Here is a 22,004-nt window from a genome sequence, read left to right as displayed (position 1 = left end):
TCTTCTCACAATTCAGTAGTGAGAGTGGCTTCCAAAGGGTCCTTAATAGCATCATTCACATAGTTACACACAAGCGAATCAAAAGCATCGATTTTAAAACAACCATCAGAATTCAGTGTGTGCTTAAGTGCACTAAAGACATCAAAAGTAATCTCCTCCTCCATCACTCTCAATCTCAACTTCTCTTCCTGCACATCAATTAGGGCTTTACCAGTTGCAAGGAATGGCCTCCCCAATATCAACGACATCTCCATGTCCTCCTCCATGTCAAGCACCACAAAATCTGCAGGAAAAATAAATTTGTCCACTTTCACTAGCAGATCCTCAATAACCCCTCGTGGATACTTGACATATCTGTCTGCTAGCTGTAAAGACATCCTCGTTGGCTTAGGTTCTCCCAATCCAAGTTTCCTAAACACAGACAAAGGCATGAGGTTAATACTTGCAGCAAGATCACATAAGGCTTTATGAAAAACAACATCACCAATCATGCAAGGAATAGAAAAACTCCTTAGATCTTTAAGCTTCGGCGGGATCTTGTTTTGCACCAAAGCAGAGCAATTTTCAGTTAAATTTACCGTCATGTGATCCTCCAACTTTCTCTTATTCACTAAGATGTCCTTCAGAAATTTAGCATAACTGGGCATTTGCATCAAAGCATCGGCAAAAAGAATATTGATATGCAATTTTTTAAATACCTCAAGAAACTTATCGAATTGCGCATCAAGTTTTGCTTTTTTCAATGATGCAGGAAAAGGAAGAGGTATAACAATTTTGGATTGTGCAGTGGGTGCTGGTGTAGAGTTAGAAGACTTATCTTTGGATGTCTCAGTCTGTTCATCCGGTAATTGACTTTTTTCTTTTTCTTTGGACTCTAAAACTTTCTCACTCTTCAACTCGATGGCTTCACTTGCTCTATTGGATTGGTATCTGTGTTACTTGGCAAGTTGCCTGGCTCTCTACTTGCTATCATCTTAGCTAACTGTCCAATCTGATTCTCGATCCCCTTTATCGATGCATCTTGGTTTTGTAGTCTAGTTTCGGTAGATGAGATGAACTTAGACATCATCTGCTCCAAATTTGACTTATCTACTCTAGGAAGGTCATACCTGTACATCGATTTTTTCCATACGACTGTCTTCCCTATGGTCGATCCTGACTATTTTGACCACCCCATGAGAAGTTTGGATGTTGCCTCCATCCAATATTATATGTGTTCGAATACAGAGCATTCCTTGGACAGTTTTGGACTCCCACTTGATTCACTGGTGCCTCGTTTTGCACATAAAAGAGATTTCCATCTTGGCAGTCCTTCGCAAAGTGTTCACCTCCACACTTATCACAAAAATCTCTTGAAGACGCATAACCATGCCACCCATATTTAAGCCGTCCAATTTCCTGTTCAAGACATCAAGTTGCGTAGTAATAGCATAAAGGTCAGTTACCTGGTGAACTCCCGCACTTCTCCGTTGGTTGTTCCTTTCAGATTGAGAATGATAGCTGCTAGCAGCCATCTCCTCCAACAACTCATATCCTTCTTCAGCAGTTTTTCTCAATAGGGTTTCCACAAGCAGCAGCATCTATCATAGTACGATTAGGAGTAAACATGCCATAATAAAATGTTTGAACGACTAACCCAAGTGGCAGTTTGTGATGCGGGCATCTTCATAATAAATCTTTGAAATGCTCCCATGCCTCATATAAAGACTCTTGCTCGAATTGAGCAAATGTGGTGATGTCTGCCCACAGCTTCATGGTCTTATATGGAGGAAAGTATTTAATGAGAAATGCTTTCGCCGTGTCCTCCCTTGTGGTGATAGAACCTACAGGCAATAAATTTAACCAGGCTTTAGCTTTGTCACGTAAGGAGAAAGAAAATAAACAAAATCTAACAGCATCATCAGAAACTCCATTAAATTTAAAAGTATTCGAAAATTTCAAGAAAATATGCGATGTGCGTGTTTGGGTCATCTAACGCAGATCCCCCAAACTGGACAATATTCTGGATCATCTGAATTATAGCTGGCTTGATTTTGAAGTGGTTTTCCCGCACAATAGGACTCACAATGCTGGGGCGTGCACCATTCAAAGAAGGCTGGGCATACTCTAGCATCGGTATGCAGCGTGGCACCTCAACATGTCTATATTCATGGTGTTTCTCCTCATGCTCGCGCTCGTGCCTCTCCATCAGTTCCTTAAGTCTCTACTGTTGTCTTCTTATGCGGAAAGTTCTTTCAATTTCAGGGTCAAATTGATCAAGCTCCACGTCAAGTGACTTTGGCATGCACTGGAAAAAATACCTCGAATAGAATATGGAGTTTTAGCTCAAGAAAAATAAAACAATGCTAAGGAAAATAAACTGAAAAATAAAATTGTGAATTCACAGTCCCCGGCAACGGCGCCAAAAACTTGATCGAGCAAAACTTGCACTGTAAAACTCTTGGTCAATATTAATAATATTTAAGCTCGAAATAATCGCAAGTGCACGATGTCAAGTTATAATATAATGTACTAGAGTACGAGTATCGTTCCACTAGAGACTGTATTTTGCAAGTATTATTTCCAGTTTTCAAATCTTTAGCAACGAAATTTGAATGATTATTTTCTGCTACTATAATTCAATAAAAACTCAAAGAGAAATTTCAATAATTAAATAATGAGATATATAATCTAGAATGGTTAATTAAAATTCAATGAGAAATGAATTTGCTTGGAATCTCGGTTCACCTACCCCTCGTTATTTACTTAATTCGCTCGACACTGATTTACGCTTTTGACAGGATTTCCTACACACTTGAACACGCCCTCTCGAGCTATGCCAAACTAATTCTACTCAGTGAAGTAATAAAATTTCTTTAATTATTTATCAAAGGTGAATCGCATGCCGATTTCTGAAATCCCCTAGTTTTCGACCCTTAGGACTATAACTATCAACATGTATCCAACTTCATATTTCTATGTAAATTGTAGATCCACGGACTATGCTAATCGTTCCTATCACAAGCTATTCTCTCGAACTCACTCGCGATATAAGATGATTATTATTGTTAGCTACACTTTAATAACGTAATGAAAAATAGTAGCATACTCAAGAATAAATCGACAGTCGAAACATAGATTACTTAAATCAAAGTTCGGGGTAGGATCCCCTTAATCATAACAAATATGAAAGTTAGCTACTCGAATTTATAGTAAAACAAGCAAACAATGTTTAAATGATAGATTCTAAATAAGAAATACTAGTCAAGACGAAAGTGCGAAGAATTGTGTCCGAAAATATTCAAATCTCAATCCAAGCAATTGCTCCAAGCTTTCTTCTCCTTCTTTCTTCCTTGGCTGCCGACTCCCACCTCAATCTCCTCATCCCCCTTTTGTTTTAGCCTCTCTTGGTAAAACAAATCTCACGGAAGGCAATAATTGATTCTCAATTTTTTTTCCAAAATTAAGTCCCGCTCGGGCGGTAAAGTTCTACCGCCCGAGCGTTAACTTCTCTGTACGTCTGCTTGTTAGGTGTGGCACTCGAGCTCGGGCGGTAAAATTCTACCGCTCGAGTGCCAAGTCTTCTGTAAGTTAAGTTTTTGGAGGGCACATCTCTCGCCCGAGAGGTAAGATTATACCGCCCATGCACCAACTCTTCTGTCCAAGGCGTCTTGTAATCAATACTCGCGCTCGAGCGACAAGATTCCATCGCTCGAGCGCGAGCTCTTCTGCCACATTCTTGTGGCATTCACACTTCTGTCCCGATTTCAACTCTTCGGTCACTTTTCCTGCAGATTCATCACGTACAAGTGAGACATTATAATATGCATATGCTAATTGTAAAACCAACGAAATGTAAATGAAATGTACGCATGCACAAAGCAAACACACACAAAATTAATGCAATAAAACATGTATAAACGACACCTATCACCTATCAAGACGACATTCACCATGACACAGTATACCAAGCTGTATATTCGAGAGATAGTTCGTCTGCATGGGATTCCATGTATCTATTGTTTCTGACAGAGATCCGAGATTTACGTCATCTTTCTGGAAGAGTATGCATGTAGAGATGGGGAATAAATTATTATTCAGCACCGCATTCCATCTTCAAACCAATGGTCAGTATGAAAGACTGATTCAAATTTTAGAGGATCTACTTCGAGCTTGTGTGATTGATTTTCAAGGAAGTTGGGCACCGAAGTTGCCTCTAGTAGAGTTTACCTATAATAATAGCTATCAATCATCAATAGTGATGGCTCCTTACGAGGCACTATATGGGAGAAAGTGTAGATCACCCATACATTGGGACAAGGTTAGAGAGAGAGGAGAGTTTGGACCGAACTTGATCAAGCACACCGCCGAGTTAGTAGTCAAGATACGGGATAGAATGAAGTCTGCACAAAGAAGATAAAAGAGCTATGCCAAAAAGCGTCGAAGAGAGTTGGAGTTTGCAGTGAGTGACCACGTATTTGTGAAAATATCACCCTTGAAGGGTGTTATGAGATTTGGCAAGAAAGGCAAGCTCAGTCTGAGGTTAATAGGACCATTCAAAATCTTGGAGATGATTGGAACACTAGTCTATAGAGTGGCATTGCCACCGATGCTAGCCGGTGTAGACAATGTGTTCCACATCTCGATGCTGCGAAAGTACATGTCAAACCCTTCACATATACTAAATTATGAGCCACTACATTTGACCCCAAGTATGTCATATGAAGAAAGACCTACGCAAATCTTAGGAAGACAAGAAAGGAGACTCCGAAACAAGGTCATACCAATGGTCAATGTCAAATGGCTAAATCACTTGGAGGAAGAAGCTACCTAGGAAACTAAGAGGGACATGAGGAGTCGCTACCCGGATTTATTCGGTAAGTTCTAATTTCGAGGTCGAAAATTTCATTTAAGGGAGGGAGAAATTGTAAGGTCCAAAATACGAAAACGTAACCTAAATACATGCAAATCTAGAGCAAACAGAAAATTGCTAATTAAATTGTTTTAATTGCATAAATTGAATATGATGTGCATGGTTTCAGGTAAAAAATTCACTTTCTACACGAATGCGTGAAAACAGTGTTTTAAAGGTAATTCGAGAAGCGATCGAGTAACGGAGACTGGAGACCATAAAAAGGGAAATATTTTTATTAAATGATTATTTTTAATTGTTTAATATATGGCCTAAATTAAATGACATTTTCAAAAATAAGGGGTTTCCAGGTGTTTTTATACGCCGAGTCGTATTTTCGACCAGTATTCGATTTTCGATTAAAATATGAATTTTTCGAGAACTCGACTAATATTTTCACGAACTTCTCTAAGTAAAATATTTTAAATATGTAATATTGGGATTAATGGACCTAATACCATGCTAATGGACCCAAGCTCCCATCACTTTGTTTGATTATAATTTAGAGCCCTAAACCCTACCCCTGAACCCTCATATGCACGCCCACCACTCCACACAAACACAAACTTTTCCTAGCAGCACAAGGCACACACAAGCACGTGAAGGTGGGAGGAGGAATGATACGAAACCTCGTACGATGAAAAGCAAGCACGAATATCGAAATCGCACCCTCAGTTCAATAACAAACAAGGATTGATTATGTTGTCCCGATCTTTTGAAACAAGTAACGATTTGTGATATTCACCTCTAAGCGATTAAAACTTAGCAACAAACATCAACGATAAAACAATTGAATTTCAAACGAACCTTAAAAGATCTTGTTTTGACAATCCAAGCGAAAAACAATCGACAAACGCCATAAAGATGCAATCTTTGTTAAGTTTGATTTTGTTATGAACCAAAGCTAAAATAGCCTTGAATATTGAGAGAAAATCTCCAATAATGTTTAAACTTCTGAATCATCACGTTTTTGGTTGATACAATGCATATAAATACAATAAAATAATAAAAGTAGTGCAAAAAGTCATAAAGAAAGTTGTCTAGCAAGTTTGACACGGCAGTGAAGTCCGCGGGTGCGCTGATGTTCCGACCGCGGGTGCGGTGCAGCTTCGGGAAATTCGATTATCATGGACCGCGGGTGCGGTCCCTTTATTAGCGCGGGTGCGCTGGTCCTTCGGCCATTGGACCGCGGGTGCGGTCCCTGTTTTAGCGCGGGTGCGCTGGACCTTCGACAATTGCACTTGAATAACATTCCAAAAACCTCCAATATTATTCCCATGATTCCCAACCTCCTCTAATTTAGTCACCCAATTTGTAGATCCTCCTTGATAGTTCATCATGAGTCCTTGAAGTGCTTCTTTAAACTTCTTGCTACGTCCCCTCGTTATAGGTCCTTCGGGCAACTCCAACGACTCCCATGCTTTCTTTGGTGCTTGATCAACCACGTTTGCATCATTCTCCCCTTCTTGAAAAGGATTTGTCCTCAAATCTTGATCATCTCCTACATCAAACAACGAAAGATCACTAACACTAAAAGTAGAACTGACATTGTACTCACCTGGTAGGTCTAATTTGTAGGCATTGTCGTTGATCTTTTCAAGCACTTGAAATGGTCCATCACCCCTAGGTAAGAGCTTCGAACTTCGTTTTTCTGGAAATCTTTCCTTCCTTAAGTGCAACCATACCCAATCTCCCTTTTCAAAAACCATCTTTTTCCTCCCATTGTTGGCTTGCTTCGTATATTGTAAATTCTTCTTCTCGATGTTATTGTTGACCTTCTCATGCAAACTTCTAACGAACTCAGCTTTCTTCTTGCCATCCATGTTCAACCTTTCACTCATAGGCAAAGACATCAAATCCAAATGAGTTAAAGGATAAAACCATAAACAATCTCAAATGGTGAATAATTCGTAGTAGAATGCACGCTACAGTTATAAGCAAACTCAACAAATGACAAACATTCTTCCCAATTTTTCAAGTTCTTTTTGAGTATAGCACGCAAAAGTGTTCCTAGAGTTCTATTAACAATTTCAGTTTGTCCATCCGTTTGAGGATGACATGTAGTAGAAAACAACAGTTTAGTGCCAAGCTTAGCCCACATAGTTTTCCAAAAGTAACTCAAAAATTTAACATCACGGTCAGATACAATAGTCCTAGGCATACCATGTAACCTAACGACTTCCTTAAAGAACAAATCTGCAATGTTGGATGCATCATCGGTTTTATGACAAGCAATAAAATGTGCCATTTTAGAGAATCTATCAACAACAACAAATATTGAATCCCTCCCCTTCTTAGTCCTTGGCAAACCTAAAACAAAATCCATAGAAATATCAATCCAAGGTTCACTAGGAACAGGAAGTGGTGTATTCAATTCATGTGGTTGTTTTCTAGACTTAGCTTGTCTACAAGTAATGCATTTTTCACAAACACGTTCAACATCACGTTTCATATGTGGCCAATAAAAATGCTCATGCAAACAACTCAAAGTTTTAGCCACACCAAAGTGCCCCATCAAACCACCACCATGTGCCTCCCTCACAAGTAATTCACGAATTGATGACTTAGGAATGCACAATCTATCTTCTCTAAATAAAAACCCATTATGCAAATAAAATTATCATGTGGACAATGCATACATGTTTCAAATACTTCCTTAAAATCCTCATCCATCGCATACAATTCTTTCACATATTCAAATCCCAAAATTTTTGAATCCAAGGTAGAAATTAGTACGTACCTCCGTGATAGTGCGTCGGCCACTACATTATCCTTACCTTGTTTGTATTTGATTATGTAGGGAAATGTTCCTATGAATGCCACCCACTTGGCATGCCGTTTGTTCAGTTTCTGTTGTCCCCTAAGGTACTTTAGAGACTCATGATCGGTATGGATCACAAACTCCTTAGGCCTCAAGTAGTGTTGCCACATCTCCAAATTCCTCACAAGCGCGTACAACTCCTTGTCATACGTTGGATAGTTCAGTGCTGCTCCATTGAGTTTCTCACTAAAGTACGCCACTGGTCGTCCTCCTTGCATCAAAACACCTCCAATACCTACACCTGAAGCATCACATTCAATTTCAAAAGTATTAGAAAAATCAGGCAAAACAAATAAAGGCGCATTAATTAATTTTTGTTTAATAATATTAAAAGACTTCTCTTGCTCCTCGCCCCAATGGAATGGAACGTTCTTCTTAATCACCGCCGTCATCGGTGCCGCCAGTGTGCTAAAATCTTTTACACACCTCCTATAGAAGCTTGCAAGACCATGAAAGCTTCGAACTTGACTAACATTAGCAGGCGTTGGCCAATCTCGAATAGCACTTACCTTGTCCTCATCCACTTGTATCCCCTGTGAACTTACCACAAAACCAAGAAAGACAAGTTTGCTTGTACAAAAATCACATTTCTTAAGATTAGCATATAAATGTTCAGCCCTAAGTGTTGTCAGTACAAGTCTCAAATGCTCAACATGCTATTCTAATCTTTGCTATACACAAGAATATCATCAAAATAAACCACAACAAATTTCCCTATGTAAGCACGCAAAACATGATTCATCAACCTCATAAAGGTACTAGGAGCATTAGTTAAGCCAAAAGGCATGACCATCCACTCATATAACCCATATTTGGTTTTAAATGCCGTTTTACACTCATCACCTTCCCTCATTCTAATTTGGTGATAACCACTTTTTAGATCAATCTTACTAAAAATACATGCACCATGCAACTCATCTAACATATCATCTAGTCTAGGTATGGGATGCCTATACTTGATGGTTATATTATTGATTGCCCTACAATCTACACACATTCGCCATGATCCATCTTTCTTAGGAACTAATAAAACAGGTACAGTACAAGGAGACATGGACTCACGCACAAAACCCCTATCTAACAATTCACTTACCTGTCGCTGAAGCTCCTTAGTCTCATCCGGATTGCTTCTATAAGCTGGACGATTTGGCAATGCACTTCCGGGCACAAAATCAATTTGGTGCTCAATCCCCCTCAATGGTGGTATTCCTTGAGGTAGCTCCTCCGGAAATATATCATCAAACTCCTGCAAAAGGGAAACAACAATGCTCGGAAGATTTCCGGCTATATCACTTGTGTTAAAGAGAATCTCTTTGTAAAGAATCAACACAAGTGTATCATGTGTGTGCAACAATTGTTTTATATCACTCTTTTGTGCCATATATGTTTTCTTTTTGACCTTTTTGCTCTCATTTTATTTTCCCTCTTTTTTTATCTCTATGGTCATCTCATCATTTTTTTTATCACTTATTTTTTTGACCATATCTTTTTCTTGTTTGTTTAAGGCCACCTCACTTTTCTTTTCACTCTTTCTTTCGGCCTCATCTCTTTTTTTCTTTTGTCGTTGGTCTTCCATGATTTGTTTTGGGGACAAAGGAAGTAAAACAATGGGTTCTTTCTTGAGTACAAAAGAATATCTATTTTTAAACCCATCATGCGTCACTTGCCTATCATATTGCCATGGTCTCCCTAACAAAATATGACAAGAATGCATTGGCACCACATCACATAACACCTCATCAATATACTTCCCAATCGAAAACGCAACCAATACTTTTTTGTTCACTTTCACTTCAGCACAGTCATTCAACCACTGTAGCCTATATGGTTGGGGATGTTTCAAAGTAGGCAAGCTCAATTTTTCAACCATCTCAAAACTAGCAACATTGGTACAACTTCCTCCATCTATAATAAGATTGCAAACCTTGCCATTGACAAAACACCTAGTATGGAATAAGTTTTCCCTTTGGTTAGTTTCTTCTTCCTTGACTTGGGTACTCATTATACGCCTAGTCACTAATGCTTCGCCCACAACTGCCTCATATCCCTAATCAGGATCCTCTAATGCAGGCATCTCATCTTCATCCTCTCCATCATCTCCCTCACTATGAGATTCATACTCCCCATAATTATTCAACACCATCACCCTTTTATTGGGACATTGGCTAGCAATATGACCAACTCCTTGTCACCTAAAACATTTAATATCTCTAGAACGATTAATAGGAGTTTCAGGTTTACCTTGCACTCTCTGCTTAGACGCCTCCTGTTTAATGTCAACTTTGGGTTTGACCACTACCTTGCTTTCTTCACGTTTATCAACGTTGGAACGTCAGGGTGTTGATGTATTCCCATATTGTGTGGTACGGCCAACTCCTCTCCTCTTGAGTTGTTGCTCCACTTTTATCGTCATCTGCACCATTTCATCTGGATCCAAGTAATGTCTAAGCTCCACTTGGTCTTGAATTTCCCTGTTCAAAACACACAGAAAACGAGCCATAGTAGCCTCACTATCCTCATCTATATTTGTTCTAATCATGACTACTTCCAACTCTTTATAGTAGTCCTCAACACTCTTCACACCCTGTCTCAAAGTTTGTAACTTCTTAAACATTTCTCTATAGTAGTGATTTGGTACAAACCTCTTCCTCATTACGCTCTTCATCTCAACCCAAGTTTCTATAGGCCTCTCATTGCATCTTCTCTTAGTGGTTACTAATTGATCCCACCAAATAAGTGCATAATCAACAAACTCAACCACGACCAACCTAACCTTTTTGAGTTCAGAATAATGGTGACAATCAAACACAAATTCAACTCGCTTTTCCCATTCTAAATAAGCCTCTGGATCCGACTTACCATGGAACGACGGAATTTTCATCTTAATGCTACCTATGTTATTATCTTCCTTATTCCCATCATCGTACCTACCCAGTAAAGCTTCTCTTCTTCCCCTACCAAATCCTCTACCTCTTCCGCTCTTACCCCAGTTCTCGTTTTGACTATCCTCTTCTACTCCTAATTCATAATCATCCTCTTCTTCTTCGACTATACCCAAACCTTTAGGTTTAGATTTATTTTCACTAGTGCTAACATCAAGCCTATCCAACCTCTCATATAAAGGATCCAACTCGGCCCTCATCATTTTACTAAAATGCCCAAATAACGCCTCCATTTGAACCTTAGACAACCCCTGGTTCGAACTTTCTCCTACTTCCCTCTCCATTTTACTTTCAGATTTTGTACCTGCAAGAAAATGTTAGTAGAAATAAAAGATGTTCCTCACCCAAATTCTCACAATCACTCCAAAGAGATAACACTCGCACTCAAATATTTTCACTCGAATGTGATAGTTCTCTCAAAGATGTGATCAATCTTTATATTTGTATACCAAACTATCAAGATTCAACTCGTGACACTTGCAACTGTCTCACTTGGATTGCACAAAGCCAAGAACACTAGAATAACATAGATTTGAAAACAGAACAAAGGATTACACAGATCTGAAAATAGAAACGAAGGAATAACACAGATCTGATAACAAAATGAAATTTATATTTTTCTTTTCTTATATATATATTTTTTATATAGAAAGATTTGACAAAAGAAACGAAAGGATAACACAGATCTGATAATAGAACAAAATTTTAGATCTGATAATAGAACAAAATTTTAGACAGATCTGAAAATTAAGAACAAGATACTTACTTGAATTCAATGAGCCAAAGCTCTGATACCAAATTATACGAAACCTCGTACGAATGAAAAGCAAGCACGAATATCGAAATCGCACCCTCAGTTCAATAACAAACAAGAATCGATTATGTTGTCCCGATCTTTTGAAACAAGTAACGATTTGTGATATTCACCTCTAAGCGATTAAAACTTAGCAACAAATATGACCGATAAAACAATTGAATTTCAAACGAACCTTCAAAGATCTTGTTTTGATAATCCGAGCGAAAAACAATCGACAAACGCCACAAAGATGCAATCTTTGATAAGTTTGATTTTGTTATGAACCAAAGCTAAAATAGCCTTGAATATTGAGAGAAAATCTCCAATAATGTTTAAACTTCTGAATCATCACGTTTTTGGTTGATACAATGCATATAAATACAATAAAATAAAAGTAGTGCAAAAAGTCATAAAGAAAGTTGTCTAGCAAGTTTGACACGGCAGTGAAGTCCGCGGGTGCGCTGATGTTCCGACCGCGGGTGCGGTACAGCTTCGGGAAATTCGATTATCATGGACCGCGGGTGCGGTCCCTTTATTAGCGCGGGTGCGCTGGTCCTTCGGCCATTGGACCGCGGGTGCGCTGGACCTTCGGCAATTGCACTTGAATAACATTCCAAAAACCTCCAATATTATTCCCATGATTCCCAACCTCCTCTAATTTAGTCACCCAATTTGTAGATCCTCCTTGGTAGTTCATCATGAGTCCTTGTAGTGCTTCTTTAAACTTCCTGCTACGTCCCCTCGATATAGGTCCTTCGGGCAATTCCAACGACTCCCATGTTTTCTTTGGTGCTTGATCAACCACGTTTGCATCAAGTAAACATCTGCTTTGAAAGAAAAATAAATAGGTTCCCCCGTTCGTCGACGTTTTCGCATCTGAACTTGTTTTCGTGCCTAAATTACGCAAAGGCATGCCATAAATCTCTTTTTTTCTCATCTATCACACCATATTGCGTGTTTGAATTATTTTTGCATGGAAAACATGTTTACCTTATGATTATTTTCATTTTTAGCTTCGACGTGTCAATAACATGAATTTTTATGGTACAAAACTTATGTTATTATTTCATGAAGGGGATGCCATGTTAGGGTGACCTGAGGGGAATGATTTTCAGCATGTAAGGAGTCACACAAGTCATCGTTAAAGCTACACATGAAGGGGATGGCTGGAATGAAAATATTGCATGTTGGGCACTAGGGATACGGTTAGGGGGAAAACAAACGCACGGCTCGACCAGGCTTGACCAGGGTTCAAGCTGGATGCATCTAGGTGTGAGAAAGAGTCCTAGCCGCACCAGGACTCAAGTACGAAGACTAAGGAAGAGCCCATGCGAGATAGGACTCTTCCCAAGCCAATCGAGAATAGCAGCTGTGCGCAGGAGGGTTGCGTCTTGGCCAAGGGGTCCATGCTATGTGTGACAGGGTCCAGTGAGGGTCATGACAGGTGAGGGTTTGAAGGTGGCTCAAGGTTGAAGAGTTCTATCTGAGTGCGAAGAGCCTAGGGTCTACACAAGGGACGAACGGCTCTTGTTGCATCGTGCAGGGACTGCAAGCGTGGGTTAGGTTGAGTCCAGAGATCCAGTAGGGTTCCTAGGTGGGTTGGTCAGGGGCTGGCTCAAGGTGGCTTGGGCAGGGCTCGATGAAACCGAGAGTGGGGTCGAGGGCCTCATGCTAGGGTTCAGTTATAGAGTTTAAAAGGCTTAAGGGTCAAACCGTGGTCCACAGGGGTCAAATAATGGTTCACGAGGGTAATTTAGGTAATAAAAGTCCATGTTTAAAATTTGGGATTTAAATGATAAAATTTGGATTAATTCGGGAATTAAACGCTCTACGAACTAATAGTTAGGAAATTAAATCAAAAGCCTCGAATTTAAGCTAAATAAAAGTATAAAAAATTTAAGTTAAGCTTAAATAGTTATTTGGGATTGTCTAGAATCGATAAAAGTAAGAGAAATGATTATTATATGTTTGAATTTTTATATGTGATGATAATACGAAAAGTTGAAGGAGATGAAGTGATTGTGACTAATACGATGATTATGATGATGATATGTAAGGCCAAGGCTTAGTTGACGGGTGAGAGTGTTGTCGATGTCCCCGCCGCCCAGTACAATTGTTATATGTAGATGGATCCATCGACCTTCAGCTGATACGAAAGTCACAATTAGCGATCAGAATTTAAAGAAAAGGAAAACGTAAACATATATGATGAAAAAGAAATGTTTATGATGAAGGGAAAAATGTTTATGTTTATGCATGTTCATGAAAAGTTATTTTAAGTAAAAATATTTTCACTGTTGCATGTGATTGTATATATATTACTTGTTACAAAGATTATGGTTTTCTGAGTCATTAGATCACTAGGTGTGATCGATTCAGGTGAGCATGATAATGATATTGTCGAGGGACTTGATGGTTAATCTTACTAAACTGAAGGTGCACACAACCCGATGACTAGCGCTAGTTTTCTGCATTTATTTTAAGTTTATGATTTAAGTTTACGTTAAAGATTTTTATGATGATGTTGATTTGTTTTTGAGAGGATGTTAAAGTTAGTTTTATTTTGAAATATTGCTAAGTTTAGGATTGATAAACGATTGACAATTTTATGCTTGAATTTCTTTCAATTGGATTTTCAAATAATAGTTGGTTGGTTTATTTTTAAATGATACAAAGGTATTTTAAAAATATTTATATATGTGTATTTTCGGCCAAAGTTAGCATAGGAGGAAGAAAAAAAATTTTGGTACTTTTTAAGAAAAATGAGTAGTGACGTTTAATCATGAGTCTCCACTAGGGGGACTCGTCTGTTGCCGATTTTATTCTGAAATTCGACAGAAGCTGAGGTATTTCATTGATAGAAATGCCGCCCAGAAGCTGAGACATTTCATGGATGGTCTCAGGCCTACTTTGCGCTAGGATGTGATGCTTATGAGACCGACTAGTTATGTTGAGGCGACTGGTTGTGCTTTTCAGGCAGAGTAGGCCCTGAGACACATTGATTTAGAGATACAGCGGAAGCGGCATCAGGCCCAGTAGAGATCTCAGCCACAGAAGAAGCAGTATTCAGGGCTACTGAGGCAGCAGGAGAAGCAGAAGCCCCATGGACTGTTTAGGAGGCCAGGACAGCAGCGGCCACCTCAGGCAACATGAGCCCCTAAGCCGGAGGGAGGACCGTCGTGCAAACAGTGCAATAAACTCCACTATGACAATTGCATTTGGGGGACTTTCAGGTACATCATATGCAAGGAAGAGGGCCATAAAGCAGCTGAATGCCCAAAGAATCAGGGCCCATTACTGGAAGGGCCTACTTGATGCATGCCGAGGAGGCAGAAGCCGAGCCAGACTCTACGTTGATCGCCAGTAACCCTTTTGTTTAACATTTTAATTTATCGCTTTGATTGCATGTGTTATATAATTGTTGTGAGAATTAATTTATGGGATTTAGAACATAGAAGGAATTAGGATGCATGCTCTACCTAGTTGGAATTAAAGGTTGAATTGATTGAATTGAGAATTCAGGGACCTAAGTGTGATAAACGATAATATGAGGACCTAATTGCAAAACTCGAAATTTTAAGGGACTATTTTCGAATTTTCTGAATTTTTGGGACAAAATGATTAATTTTTGAGAATTTTAATATTTATGGGCTGAATTTGAAACTTTTTAGGGGTCAAAGATGCAAATTTCGAATATTTTGTAGGGCCATAATGTAATTTTTGAAACTTTAAGGGCTAAATTGAAAATTCTGAAATTTTTGAGGTTTAATTTTGAAATTTTGGAGGAATATTTGGGTTAATTCAGTAATTTTTCGAGGTCTTTGGGATAATTTCTGGTAGGAATTCCTTAAGTTTCAACGCTAACTGATTTGATGGTATGTTTTGTCGCAGTAGGATATATATTTAAGGTGTAGCCATTCACGCATTGCTAGATTCCGAAGCTACATATTCTTTTATATCTGAGACGTTTGTCCAACGACTAGGAATCATAGTAGTGGCTATAGATTCAGGATTCAGAGTATCGATTCCATCCGGGGATCAGATATTCACTTCTCGAGATAGTGAGGGGATTAGAGCTTCGGTTGCAGAGAAATGCGGTACAAGCATAATTGATAGTGCTACCGTTACCGAAGTTTGATATCATTTTGGGTATGGACTGGTTTTCCTTGAACGGAGCAGTCATAGACTTTTGACAAATATCAGTATCTGTCCGACCGCCCAGTGGAAAGCCATTTATTTTTGAGGCAGCTAGACACATAGATGTTGCACATCATCTCCTGCATGTGTGCGAGGAATCTAATGAAGAAGGGTTGCCAGGAATTTTTGGCCAGTATTGTATCAGTTTCATAGACAGCCAATCGAGGCTAGAGGGTGTTGATGTGGTCAGAGATTCCCGAGTGTTTTTCTTGACGATGTTTCCGGCATTCCACCAGACAGAGAGGTGGATATTTTCTATCGAAGTTATGCCTGGTACCGTGCCTATTTCTACGGCGCCCTATCGATTAGCACCGGCAGAGATGAAGGAGTTGAAAGATCAGATACAAGATTTGCTAGATAAGGGTTTCGTTTGCCCTAACTTTTCTCCATGGGGCGCACCGATACTTTTTGTGAAGAAGAAAGATGGCAGGATGTGGCTATGTATTGACTACATGGAGCTGAATAGTGTCACAGTCAAGAACAAGTATCCGTTGCCCAGAAACGAGGATTTATTTGAGCAGCTTCAGGGAGCATCAATATTCTCGAAGATAGACCTCCGATCTGGATACCACATGCTGAAGGTTAGAGAGTCTGATGTGCATAAGACGGCGTTTAGGACATTTTATGGGCACTATGAGTTTATGGTGATGCCCTTCAGTTTGACGAACGCGCCAGCGATCTTCATGGATCTCATGAATCGCGTGTTTTAGCCATATTTGGATAAGTTTGTGATAGTTTTTATAAATGACATACTGTTTTATTCGAGGAGCAGAGAGGAGCACAGTCAGAATTTGAGGACCGTACTGCAGACTTTACAAGACAGACATCTGTATGCCATGTTTAGTAAGTGCAAGTTCTGGCTTGACAAAGTGGTGTTCTTGGGCCACATTGTATCTCGGGATGGTATGGAGGTCGACCCCAACAAAGTTGAGGTAGACAGAGATTGGCCAGTGCCTAAGAGCGTGACAGAGATCTGTAGATTCTTGGGATTGACTGGTTATTATATGAAGTTTATTCAGGGCTTCTCTTCTATTGCGGTGCCTATGACCTGCCTTGACGAAGAAGAATGACAAGTTTATTTGGGAACAAGAGTGCCAAGAGAGTTTAGACATATTGAAGCAGGATTTGACCTCAGCGCCAGTTCTAACTATGCCATCGGAGTAAGGGGAGTTTGGGGTATATGCAGATGCTTTGAGGCTTGGTTTGGGCGCGGTGTTGATGGAGCATGACAGAGTTATAGCTTATACATCCTGACAGCTGAAGGTCCATGAGAAGAATTATCCGACTCATGACCTCGAGCTAGCAGCAGTGGTTTTTTACCTTGAAGATTTGGAGACACTATCTGTATGGGGAGAAGTGAAGGATTTTCACAGACCATAAGAGCCTGAAGTACTTTTTCACACAGAAAGAGCTGAACATGAGGCAGCGAAGGTGGCTAGAGCTAGTAAAGGATTACGTCTGCGACATTAGCTACCATCCGGGTAAGGCTAATGTAGTTGCGGATGCCTTGAGCAGGAAGACTGTAGTGATCGCTTAATTATCAGTACAGAGACTGTTGCAGACAGAGATTCAGCATTTTGAGCTTGCTGTTTATTCAGGGGCAGTGTCCCTAATCTTTCTACCCTCACAGTGCACCCGATACTGAGAGACAGAATTCGGGTATGCTAGACTTCTAACGAGTAGTTGCAGAACTGGAGACAGAGGGACGAGGCTATGGGCCGGAGACTTGTATACAGTTGTGGACGGCATAGTCAGATATAGGGACCGACTGTAGGTTCCTAGGAGGGATTCCCTGAGAGCGGATATCTTGAGCGAGGCCCACATCACCCCGTATTCCATCCATCCAGTGAGTACGAAGATGTATAAGGATCTTCAGTCTTTTTATTGGTGGACAAGCATGAAGTATGATATTCTGCGTTTCGTCTCCGAGTGTTTGACATGTCAAGGTCAGCAGAACATCAGAGACCTATAGGGAAATTGTGACCACTCCCTATTCCCGAGTGGAAATGGGATAACATTACCATGGAATTTGTGACAAGGCTTCCGAGGACGACTGGAGGATATAATGCCATATGGGTGATTGTTGACCGGCTCACTAAGTCAGCTCATTTTTCACCGATCAAGAAGACCTTCACCAAGAGTTAGTACACAGAGCTGTACATCAAATAGATCGTCAGACTGCATGGGATTCCAGTGTCCATCATGTTAGACAGGGAGCCGAGGTTCACATATGCGTTCTGGAAGAGTCTGCATCAGGCATTTGGAACTAAGCTGCTATTCAATACTGTCTTTCATCCTCAGACCGATAGACAGTCAGAGAGGGTAATTCAGATTCTGGAGGACCTGCTCAGAGTTTGTATGATCGACTTCCAGGGCATTTGGGAGCCGAGGTTACCTCTTGTGGAGTTCACATACAACAACAACTACCAGGCATTGATCGGTATGGCTCCATATGAGGCATTGTATGGGAGAAAGTGTTGGTCGCAGTGTATTGGGACGAGGTAGGAGAGAGGGAAAAATTGGTTTCGGATATTGTCAGGCACACCGCAGAGTTGGTAGTCATGATTCGGGATAGGATGAGGACCGCTCAGAGCCATAAGAAGAGTTATGCCAATCAGCGGAGCCAGATTTCGAATTTGCAGTAGGGGACCATGTATTCGTGAAATTCGCACCGATGAAGGGTGTGATGAGATTCGGGAAGAAGGGCAAGCTCAGCCCTAGATTCATCGGGCCGTTTGAGATCTTAGAGAGAGTTGGGACACTTGCATACAGAGTTGATTCACCGTCGAATATGGAGGGAGTTCACAATATTGTTCCATGTCTCTATGCTGCGGAAGTACATGTCGAATCCTTCGTATGTGCTGAACTATGAGCCGCTACATCTGTCACCAAAACTGTCTTTTGACGAGAGACCCTCTTTGATTTTGGACAGGCAAGAGAGGAGACTCCGGAACAAGGTGATCCACATGGTCAAAATCAAGTGGCTGAATCATTCCGAGGAGGAGACTACTTGGGAGACGGAGGTCGAGATGAGGAGTCGCTACCCGGAGCTATTCGATATGTTTTAAATTTCGAGAACAAAATTTTGTTTTAAGAAGGGGTGGGGGGGGGGGAAGTTGTAAGGTACAGAAATTCGAACTACGTAACCTGAATGCGTGCAATATAGGGATTTATTTTAAATTATGTGTTTAATGATTTTTATGAGTGTAATGCATGGTTATTGCATGATTAATGTTTATTTCATGATTATTTTAAAGTTTTATGCATTAGGATTTTAGTTGCTTTTCGCGCCCCAACGAGGAACGGTGACCGGGGATAATCAAGAAAATATTTTTTATCAAATAATTATTTTTAATTATTTAATATGAGGTGTCTTAAGTTGGACTTTTGAAAATGGGGCTTAGTTGGGTATTTTTACTCTCCGGGTTATATTTTTTACCGGTACGCAAAATTTAGCGAATCAGCGGATTTTTTGAGGGCTCAGACAATATTTTCAAAAATGTATCAAATCGAAATATTTTTCGAGAGTGTTATTGGGCTTGATGAATTTGTTTTAATGATTAATTGGCTCAAACTCTTTTAAAATTTAATTAGGGCTCATTAGTGCATGTCTTATTTACTTGAAACCAAACATAACCAAACCCTAAACCTAAATACACCCCTTGGCCGCCCCCTCCCATCATTTAGCAGCCTCCATACCTTGGTTTTCAGCAGCAACCAGCAGCCACCTAGTTTTCCCCCATAATTTTCAAAGCAAGCTCCTTCCCCACTCCTCTGGTTCGCAACCCGCGCGTAGTTCTTCGAGTTGTCAAGCTTATAATCATCAAGGCATGCCATGTATCTTCTTTCTTGCATAATTTACGTCATATATGTGCTGTGATTTATAGAATGCTCGGTCATTGCATATTACCATGTTATCTCTTCCAGTTTTTTCATGAACTTGTACGGTTATGGTTACCTCTCATGTTTATTTTGTGATTTACGTGAAAAGGGGATGCCGTATCGTTTTGCTAGGGAGATGTTAACGTCGAGGAACAAGGTTTCTAGGGGCTGGAGTCGAGTAAGGTCAAGAATTGTTGAAGGCCGAACGCTTTGTCTAGTGGTTGGTCTCGTTTGTGGCTAGGTCGGAGGATTTATGCGAGCCGACCATGCAAGGGCCATTCTTGGCCATGGACCAGACCCTGGTGGGTCTGAGTCATGGTCTAGAGTGGCTCAAATGCTTCTGGTTTTGGTGTTATGGCCGGTCGATCATGTTATGTGAGGGTTGGTCTCTGTGGAGTCATTTTGGTGGCACGCCGAGTGTGTGAGTTGTGCAGCTTGCATGGGGTTTTGGTCATGGGTTATTTAGGTGCAGAGGGGTCCACTAATGGGATAGGAAGGGTCAGCTCGGGTCAGGCCCGTCATCTGTTCAGGCTTGGGTCGAGATTTTGAAGCCTAGCTGAGTTAGGGCTCGATATTCCTTGCGTAGAGGTGGTCCATCAGGTGTTCGGTCATGTTCGAAGGTCTTAAGTGGTCTGAATTAAGTTGTTAAGGGGCTGGTAGGGTGTGGTTAAGGTGTGGTAAAAATTTGGGATAATTTGGTTGAGTTTCGGGTTGATTCGGGTTAAAACCGGGACCCCGGTCCAAGTTTTAAAAAGAATCATGTAAGTTGTGAAACGGGCTCGAGTTTACATCTAAGAAATATTTATATCATGCTTTGAGGTGTTTGAAAGAGTTTAGTAAGCTTCGGGTCGAAATTGTGAAGTCAGGGGTAAAATGGTCATTTTGGGTTTCCAGGGGCAAAATGATCATTTTGAACGCGGGTCGAGTTTTAGTCCTAGAAGCACCCTGAACACAACTTTGTCATGTTTTTAAATTTTTATGTATCATGTATATGATTTTTACGTAATTACGAAAAATACGTTGCATGCTTGATTTTAAGAAAAATTTACGTATATGCATGGTTTTATTAAGTGATGAATATGATGACATATTTTGAATGATGAGAGTTGGTTGTGACTAATACGATGACATGATAACACTATGACATGTAAGACCAAGGCTCAGTGGACGGGTAATGTTGTCGCTGATGTCTTTGCCGCCGGGTACCACAGTTACACGTAGATGGATCCATCGACTGGCACGATGATATGAAAGTCACAACTAATGAAAGGAATTCAATTAAAATAAATGAGCACGTATATGATGTTATGTTGAGATATGTTATGACACGTATGCGTTATTATGTTTATGTTTATGCTTAAAAGATCATGAACTATATTTTTTTTACGGTACTTTTCACTGCTGCATGCTATGTATATGTATTTGTTATGATATTATAGGCGTGTTGAGTTTTTAGACTTACTAGGTGTGAATGATGCAGCTAGCTGGAGGTGCCAAAGTCTGAGTAGGCAGGGCTGGATGTGCGCACACGACCGAGGACCATATTTTCCGCACCACATTTTTATGAGTTAGGAGTGGACATGAACATTTTTTATACACTTTTTTTGACATGTTGAGGATTTTGTCAAGATTTTTACTTGTTTCTTATTTGCATGATTTTGAAACGTAAGTCTAGGTGTGTTGACTTGTCTTTTATTTAAACTGCATTATTTTATTGATTACGATTATTTTTAAAAGGTTTATTTTTCAGTAGTCTTGCATGCATGCCTAGAAGGTAATTTTTGAGATTTAAAAATAAAACGTAGCATTTTAAAATTAGTATACGTTTCAGATTTTGCACAACGTTAATCTTCTTTGGCAAAGTGGTGTGCACAAAGTCAATCCTATTGCTGAGCAGTTCCTGGAAAGTGATTAGTTTGGGAGTTGTAACAGCTTCTCTTTTCATCTTTTCCACTATAGAGAATAAAGTGTTGGAAACTTAATTCAGAAGTTTGACAAACAGAGTGATTAAAGATTGAACTAACTGATCAAGAAGACTGAATAGAACTCATCCAAAATATACGCAAAATATATTTGCCTAACTGATGATTAGTGCGCAGACAAGGCAACTGAACTAAGCCAACTGAATTGTGTAGTCAACTGGATGATCAATTGGAACTGATCAGTCTAACTGCAATCAGTTGTGAACAATCAGCTAGTTCCATCCGCTGTGTCAAACTGATAGTTTGACACGTCATCAATTAAGGAATGTAACTATCAACTAACAGCAACACAAAAGCAGACTGTAACATGTAGTGGGAACGCCGTATATCAACAATGCTACAATGTACGACTTTCTGAAGGATATTGACGTGGCAAAAAAAGTATAGAAAGATTCAAACACATTCATTGTTACTGTTGGAAGCAAAGACTATAAATAGCCGTGAAGAGCAGCTGAGAAAAAAATTGACACATAGAACCAAGTTGCTATGCTGT

General features: G+C 39.9%; 1 non-coding gene across 1 annotated transcript; it reads left to right on the top strand.

The window, feature by feature from the left end:
• The first annotated feature begins 1,645 nt into the window (after positions 1–1,645).
• LOC142523540 (small nucleolar RNA R71) lies at positions 1,646–1,751 on the top strand. Its single transcript, XR_012814731.1, has one exon. It is a non-coding gene; the product is annotated as a small nucleolar RNA R71 (small nucleolar RNA).
• Positions 1,752–22,004: the final 20,253 nt, after the last annotated feature.

The sequence above is a fragment of the Primulina tabacum genome, chromosome 13 (genome assembly GCF_025594145.1).
Source record: "Primulina tabacum isolate GXHZ01 chromosome 13, ASM2559414v2, whole genome shotgun sequence".
NCBI classification, from domain to species: Eukaryota; Viridiplantae; Streptophyta; class Magnoliopsida; order Lamiales; family Gesneriaceae; genus Primulina; species Primulina tabacum.
Note: the sequence above shows the minus strand (reverse complement) of the source record. Positions and strands in the feature narration are given on the sequence as shown.